Source organism: Eptesicus fuscus, chromosome 7, assembly GCF_027574615.1.
Source record: "Eptesicus fuscus isolate TK198812 chromosome 7, DD_ASM_mEF_20220401, whole genome shotgun sequence".
In the NCBI taxonomy this organism is placed as follows: Eukaryota; Metazoa; Chordata; class Mammalia; order Chiroptera; family Vespertilionidae; genus Eptesicus; species Eptesicus fuscus.
In genome coordinates this window covers 62,859,961-62,867,925 of record NC_072479.1, presented here as the reverse complement: position 1 = coordinate 62,867,925, position 7,965 = coordinate 62,859,961, and the positions used below count along the sequence as shown (strand labels likewise).

Sequence of the window (7,965 nt, the reverse complement as noted above, 5' to 3'; positions counted from 1 at the left end):
CCTCACAAAATCAAGAATCCACACACTACAGGATGGCCCAAGGCAGATCCACTCTGGGCCTGGTCCCTTTCTGATGACAATGACAGTCATTTCCACATCAGCAGGCCTTACCATACCAGATTAAAACAAATTTCGGGTACATTGAAAATGCAAGGCCATGGTGGTAAGACAGGTGACTTCTGATGGTCTCAGTGGAGAGGAAGTGAACAGTTATAGAAGAGGTGGGATGAACCCGATAAGGGAGTGAGAAAAAAGGAGGTGTCTAGGATGATTTCTGGGTTTATGTTTTGTTCAGTTAAATTGATGATGGTACCATATACAAAGAGGAAATGCAGGAAGACCTCCTGTTTGGGAGAGAGGATGGTGAGTAAAATGTACTTTCAAGACAACCAAATAGAAATGTTGTGTAGACAGTTGAACTTAAGCTCATATTCATGGAAAGGAATTCCCACCACATTTGTCTATCTACCCACAGATGAAGACTACAGGGCAGTACTATTTAAAGACTGTGATTTTCTCCCTAATATATCACATTTCTGGTTGATGTAAATGATACCTAAATGAGAAACATTACTATATTTATATCACTGGTTGTGAAAATTTAATTTTCATATGTTATAGATGCTATTTGATACACATCTGTCTGCCTACTGTCCTTGTCAATCTAAAATCCATGCTCATAGTGAAATATTCTCCCAACTTGAGCAAATTACCTTAAATTACCCTTCATTCTATGAACCATAAGGATAGTACTTCCTTTAATGTGACAAGAAATCACATTGTCAAGTTCTCCTGGCTCACCCTAATAATCACACCTACTTGACTCAAACTGCAACACAGATTGTTCTGAGATTGATCTTTACATTTATGGGATGAAGAAAATAACAGTTACCGGGAAAATTCCAAGTTAGCTGTTACTCTTGTAATTGGCCAGTCTTTCATAGTTTCGGGATGAAAATAGGGAGACCAACAGGGTGACAAGATATTTACCACTCCCTTAAACACTAACTGCAGAGGTGCTAAAAAAATGGCTCTGCTACAATTGTTATAACCAAGGAGGTTTAAGGGTTGTTTTCTCTTTCTCTGTGTTTTGAGACATTTTTACAAAAGTGACTTCTGCAGTTGGTATCTAGCCCAATTTTGCTTAAGGGGCTAAATTGGTTGAAAGAGAGAAGTCTACATCCTTTCATAAGGAGGCAAGACTGTCCCATGTAACTGATCATAGTCACAGGACCCTGATCTCGGATCCTGTAAGATGTCTAAACTGCCTACAAACTGTTCTTTGGGAAATATAGCTGCCTGAATGCGGCAAGATGAGGAAGGATGCAATCTGCTTTTGCAGTGTCCTAATAGGGTGCAAGCAGAAGGCTGTAACTGGTGGTCACTTTCATGATGCATTATGCACTCCAGTGAAACCTTCTGACAGCTCTGAGGAAGGTTGCAGAGTCAAAACAACCTGGCATCCAACCCACAATTGGAGAAAGGAGAAAAGAATTCCAAGCCCATTTTATCTTTTTCCTTACTTATGATGGAGCAAGAAGGTGGCATCTATAACATACTGTTACATTGCTTAATAATAATAACATTAATAGTAATAATAAACCTTTTAGAGATCTTACCAGGTGTTGGCATTATACCAATGAACTTTCTTAAATGATCTCATTTAATCTTCAGTATAACTCAAAAAGGTAATTACTGCCATTATCCCCATAAAAAAATAAATTCCATGTATGTCCAAATATATATTTTTCCAAAATGATCAGAAAAAAATGTTGCTTCATATTCAATTCAATAGAAAGTCTTTCCATATAATATATAGGACACTGCTTTAGTTACTAGTTTTGAACATCAGAATAGTATGAGAAAGATATATTTACCTGAAATGATCATGATTGATGCTAGGTTTGGATGCTAATGAAAGTATTCTGGTATAATTTATTTATGTAAGAAAAAACAGAAGACTCGCTGAAGAGAACCCTGAAAACCGAGGACCGAAAGTAGAGACCACACAGAGACTGGCATAGAACAGGCCGGAAGAAGATTCCTGAAGATAGGAGCACATTTTGATGGAGATTATGGACAGCTGTTTTTTTTTTTTCTTACTTTATTTTAATTTACAAGGAACAAGACTGTTGATGTAATAAAAATAAAGTTTAAATAATTCAAAAACAAAGAAAAGAAAAAACAGACAAGACATTTTTGGGAGGGCAACTAATAAAGCTTATGACTCAAGTCTTCTTAAATCACTCTAAGGGGTCATGTTGTAAACATAATGACTATTCACCTAATGGATTTAAAAATCCACTTCCTAGCCCTGGCAGGTATGCTCGGTGGTTAGAGTACACCAAACCACCATATACCAAAGGATCTTGGGCTCAATTTCAGTCAAGAACACATACCTGAGTTGCAGATTAAATCCCCAGCCCAAGATGGGGTGCACATGGCAGGCAACCAATCAATGTGTCTCTCACATCAATGTTTTCTCTCTCTCCTTCTCTCTCTCTCTCTCTCTCTCTCTCTCTCTCTCTCTCTCTCCTCTCTCCCTCCCTCCTCCCCCTCCCCTTCTACCTCTCTCTAATATCCTCAGGTGAGGATTAGAAACAACAACAAAAATAAATAATAAAATAAAAAATCTACTTCCTAATGTTATGCAAACATATACTTTTAGGCAGTGGGATAAATTTTCCAGTGACAGCATCAAACACAGATTCAAAAGTTTGGATTCTCACACAATTTGAATGGATGTAAATATAGACTCCAAAAAAACTGTGCAGCAGCTCAGAAGTAGCCAAAGGGAACTATGGGATAGACATCTTTCTAGATCCAGGGGAGAAATTTCATCTTTGCTTCTGGAGACACTGCATTGCCAAGTCTTATGTAGTCTGTAAAATTTCAATTGTTTGTATTATTTCTCCCAACTTTTAATTTTGAAAAATTTCCAACACCCAAAAGTTGAATAAAATAATACAACAAACACTGGTATACTCTTCCTCTAGATTATTTTTTCCGCATTTGCTTACTTAATATCTCTCATAGAGAAATAGATAATGTGTATACACACACACACACTTTTTGAGCTGATGCACTGGAAATTATATTGCAGACATTATGACACATTGTCCCTAAAGGCTTCAGCTTGTTTATCTTAAGAATCAGATATTCTCTTTCATAACCCCACAATACCATTATCACAACCAAGAAATTTAATTCAGTATTATTATCTAATTTACAGCCCATATTCAAATCTTCCAGTTTGATGCCAAAATGTCTTCTCTGTTTTTTAATTTTTGATTCAGAATCCAAACAAGGTTTTAGCATTGCATTTGGTTGGTATAGCTCTTTAGTCTGTTTTAACATAGAATAGCTCATCTCTTGGATTTTGTTTCTCATGACATTGTGTTTTGAAAAGAGCCCAGGCCAGTTGCCTTGTACACTGTCTATTCCACATTCTGAATTTGTTTCCTTGTTTCCTCATGATTAGAGTTAGGATATTGCAAGAGCAATACATGGACAGTGCAGTGTATTCCTTATTGCATTGCATGAGGTGAGCTTGTCTTATTGGATATGTTATATTTGATTCATTGTAAAGGTATCGTTTCCCTTTATAATTAATACATAATCTGGGGAGTGATTCTTTGACACTGTGTCCAATAAACTTTAACCCCATGGAAGTTTTGGGACCTATTATTAACCCTTGCCTTTTCTTTCCATTGCCCTGTCTACATATTCTTGGCATTCTTCTTTAAAGAAGAACTTTCTTTTTCTACCATCCCATCCCCCTTTATGAGTCATGGATTTTTTTAAAGTATTCAATATGTACAATGCGTTACCAACATTATGTTTTTTGGTGCTCAAAATGCCCCAAGTTTAACATCAAAGACTTTGGTGTTAAACCAACGAAGAAAAACAGTGGCTCTTCCTTTCCAATCCACCATCTACAGTGGGACCACCACCAAAGATTTTCATGAAAACCCTTATGAGGAAGAACATCACTCTTGAGGTTGAACCCTTGGATACGATAGAAAGTGTAAAGGCCAAGATCCAGAATAAGGGAGGAATTTCTCCCGATCAGCAAAGACTGATCTTGGCTGGCAAGCAACTGAAAGACAGATGTGCTTTGTCTGACTACAACATCCAAAAGGAGTCCACTCTTCACCTGGTATTGAGACTTCGTGGTGGTGCTAAGAAAAGGAAGAAGTCTTACTCCCAAGAAGAATGAGCATGAGAGAAAGAAGGTGAAGCTGTCTGTCCTGAAATACTACAGAGTACATGAAAATGGCAAAATCAGTTGCCTTTGTCAGGAGTGCCCTTCAGATGAATGTGGTGCTGGAGTTTTATGGCCAGGCACTTTGACAGACATTACTGTGGCAAATGTCGTCTGACCTATTGCTTCAACAAACTGGATGACAAGTAATAGTATATGAGTTAATAAAAGACATGAACTAATATATGTATATCAGAACTTGGGCTTTCAAGTCAGGAAGCTGCCACTTCCTAACATTGTGGCAATAAGCGAGTTAAATTCGTGGAGTTTCTATTTCATCACCTACAAAAGAATGCTAACAGTAACTACTTCATAAGGCAAGAGCCAAGTCTATTTGGTTCACTGCTGCATCCCCAATATCTTCGTCAGCCAGCAGTCACTTAATAAATAACCTGTTGACTGTGTAAAGCACCTAGAACAATGCCTGTTACATAATAATAGCTCAATAAATGTGTTGTTTTTAATGTTATTAGTATTATTGTTCATATTTACACAATATAACCTGGATTTATTAGTTAACTATTAGTGAGATCTCTTTATGTGTAAACCATTGTACTGGCCATCAAGAAAGAACCAGAACATGAGGCTACCTCCAATTCTACTTACTAATAAAATTAACAAATATTGTTACAATGATGACTCACTGTGACAGGCAGTGTTCTAAGCTCTTTTTTATTGTTTAAAGTATTACAAATAGTACATAGGACCGTGTGTGTATAATTGTATAACAGAGCACATGACATTTATTTGAAGAAGGACACACTTTACTGGCACAGGATTGACCATGAAGATATCAGGTTCTTGTCCCAAAGGCTACTAGCATCAGAACTTGTTTTCAACAAGATCGCATTTTGGAAGATTCTGAGACCATTTCCAGAACCTAAGGAACTAAAGGCAATTTAAGCCTTGGAAAATTAGAAGTCGATGCCAGCTCTTATCTTCATCTGGTGGTTTATGGCAGCAGTTCCGTGATATACACTGTTATGTCTGAATAACCCACCAGATGGTCCAGCTGTGAGAATGTTATTGTTTTCCACCAATTTGTATTATTCCCATGGTTTCACAAGTTCTAGTACTTGAACCATTAAAGGATACCACAGCTTTTTCCTTAAGCTATGACAAAATAATAGGTTTCCCAAATCCATCACAAAAGTTTCATCAGATCTGTAGTTGAATGCGCAGACAAGTCTCAGTGCTTTTTATAATCTCTTCAAAAGAGAACGCATGATTGGTTTACAGGCCCTTTTCCTTACGAGAGAGACTGAAGTTTTAATAGAAAGTTTTTGTCTGAGCAGGCCCGGTGCCATTGCGACCATTGTCAGTTAGTTAATGCACTTTGTGAAAAACAGTCCTCGTCTCTCGAAGGCCATTTTGTTATGTCTCTTTACACTCTTACCTTCTTCAGTTTATGCGGAATTGCTAGCCTTATGCTATCCGAGTGAGCATCCTGGTCATTCCTGGCCACTCTAGGTTCCTAGCTATCTGTTTCCTACAAGAAAGATAAGCAATAAGAACTCACACAGTGTGAATTATAGCCTAATAATTAGTAGCTTGTGCATCAGGAGATGCAGGGCTGGGGGCTATGCAGCCATTCACAGTTAAGCATGCATTACCTCACCATAATTCAGGGCCTGAAGCCTCTTCTACACATGGAAGCAGATGTCTCTCTTACTAGAAGAGGGAAACCAGTAGTGATCTGGAGGGGGGGATGTGTAAACAATGCCAGAGCGGTCCCGTTATTTTTACTGGTCCCATAACTAAGGCATCTGATATCCATCTGAATCCCCCTGAAGCAGCCCTTGCATTGACCCCAGCCTTCACCAGCCGCCCTGTGGTATGTGCAGGACCAGCAATGAATTCCTGCATTTCTCCAACTCATGTAATTTTCCCTTGTAACAGTGCAAAGGAGTCCTTCTGACCATGAAAAAATACAACTAAAACAACAATGCCCCCCCAAAAAACTGTACAGGAGGCTACATCTGAGGTATGCTCCTGTGTGTGTGTCCAGCAATAAGTTCCCCATGGCATTTCAGGGAAAGGAGGCACACTAGAAACTTCTTATCACAGCCCGCAACATCCTGCAGCATCTGCTTCAACCTGTGCTTCAGACCCGATCACCCTACACTCTCCTCTAACACATTACTCCAGCCACACTTGCCACATTGCCAAGTAATCACGCACATACTAAGTATACGCATCAGGGTATACGTCTTTCCTTCTGCCTGGAAGACTCTTCCATCAAACACCTGTATGGCTAGCTATCTTACTTCATTCAGGTCTCTGCTCAAATGTCAGCCCCTCAGCCCGGGCCAGTGTTGCTCAGTGGGTTGAGTGACATCCTGTACACCAAGAGGTCATCAGTTTGATTCCCAGTCAGGGCACATATTCAGGTTCCAGGGCTCGATCCCTAGTAGGGGGTGTGCAAGAGGCAGCTGACTGATGATTCTAACTCACCTTCTCCTTTCCTCTTTCTAGAAAAAAAAATCAATAAAAAAATGTCAACCCCTCAAAGATGAAGTAAAGATAAAGAATAAGGAATAGAGTATGGTCAGAGAAAGAAGGCCGCAGGGAGTCTTTTCTAGACCATCACTCATAATAGCATCCCATGCCATTTTTGTTTGTTTGTTTCTTTACCTGAATTCTTCTTCTTCCAAGCACTTATCACTACCTGGTGTTAAATTATATATTGATGTGTTTGGGTCTGTCTCTCCCACTACAATTTAAGCTCTGTGAAGCCAGTTCCTTTGTTTTGTTCACTGCTTTTTTAGCTTCATATTATTAGCCCTTAGAAAAGGGCCTGATGCATAGTAAGCCCTAAAATATTTGTCAAATGGAAGAATGATTTAATACACTTCCCGTTTCAAGGAATGGAAGAACTGGTATTTCCTTTTTTGTTTTAAAGAAGTATGAACCCAAGTCCTTCAATTCAGCCTTTTGAGTGCTTCCTCACATCTAGCCCCTTTCCAACTGAATAACCAACTAATATGCAATGTAATGGGGGGGTCATGCCTCCCGGGATTTGCTCTGGAAGCAGTGGTCCCTTCCACTTACAGAGACTACAGGCTGGCTGAGAAGCAAAAGTTCTCTAACCTGAGCCCTTTTTCTAAAATGTGATCTTGAATTTTGAAAGTATTAAAGAAAAGCTGTCATTTCAAAGCTTCTACTGTTTGTGTGTGTGTGTGTGTGTGTGTGTGTGTGTGTGTGTGTGTGTGTGTGTGTTTTGAGGTGTGTTTTATGTTACAGAATATAGTTTACCTCTGGGAGTGTTCCATGTACAACTGAAAAGAGTGTGTATTCTACTGCTGTTGGCTTTAGTGGACTATCACTGTCAATTACTTCCTTATACAGAAGACAGAGTTCTTCAAGTCTTCTGTATCCTTAATGATTTCCTGCCATCGTGTTCTCTCACTTTCTGAGATGGAGTGCTGAGCCTCCGACTGTAACTGTGGGTTTCTCTAATTCTCCTTCCAGTTCTACCAGTTTTTGAGGCTCTGTTGTTAGATGCATCTACATTTAGGATTGCTATATCTTCCTGGTGAACTGATCCCTCATCATCATGTAATGTCCTTCTTTATCCCTAGTAATAGTTTTTGTTCTGAATTTCACTTAGTCTGATATTCATATGAGCACTCCAACTTTCTTTTGATTGGTGTTTGCATGGTATGCCTTTTCCTATTCTTTAACTTTTAACCAACCTATGT

At 38.9% G+C, this 7,965-nt stretch overlaps 1 pseudogene; it reads left to right on the top strand.

Annotated features, from left to right (window-relative positions):
• The first annotated feature begins 329 nt into the window (after nt 1-329).
• On the top strand, nt 330-4,414 carry LOC103285219 (ubiquitin-40S ribosomal protein S27a-like; annotated as a pseudogene).
• The last annotated feature ends 3,551 nt before the right edge of the window (nt 4,415-7,965 follow it).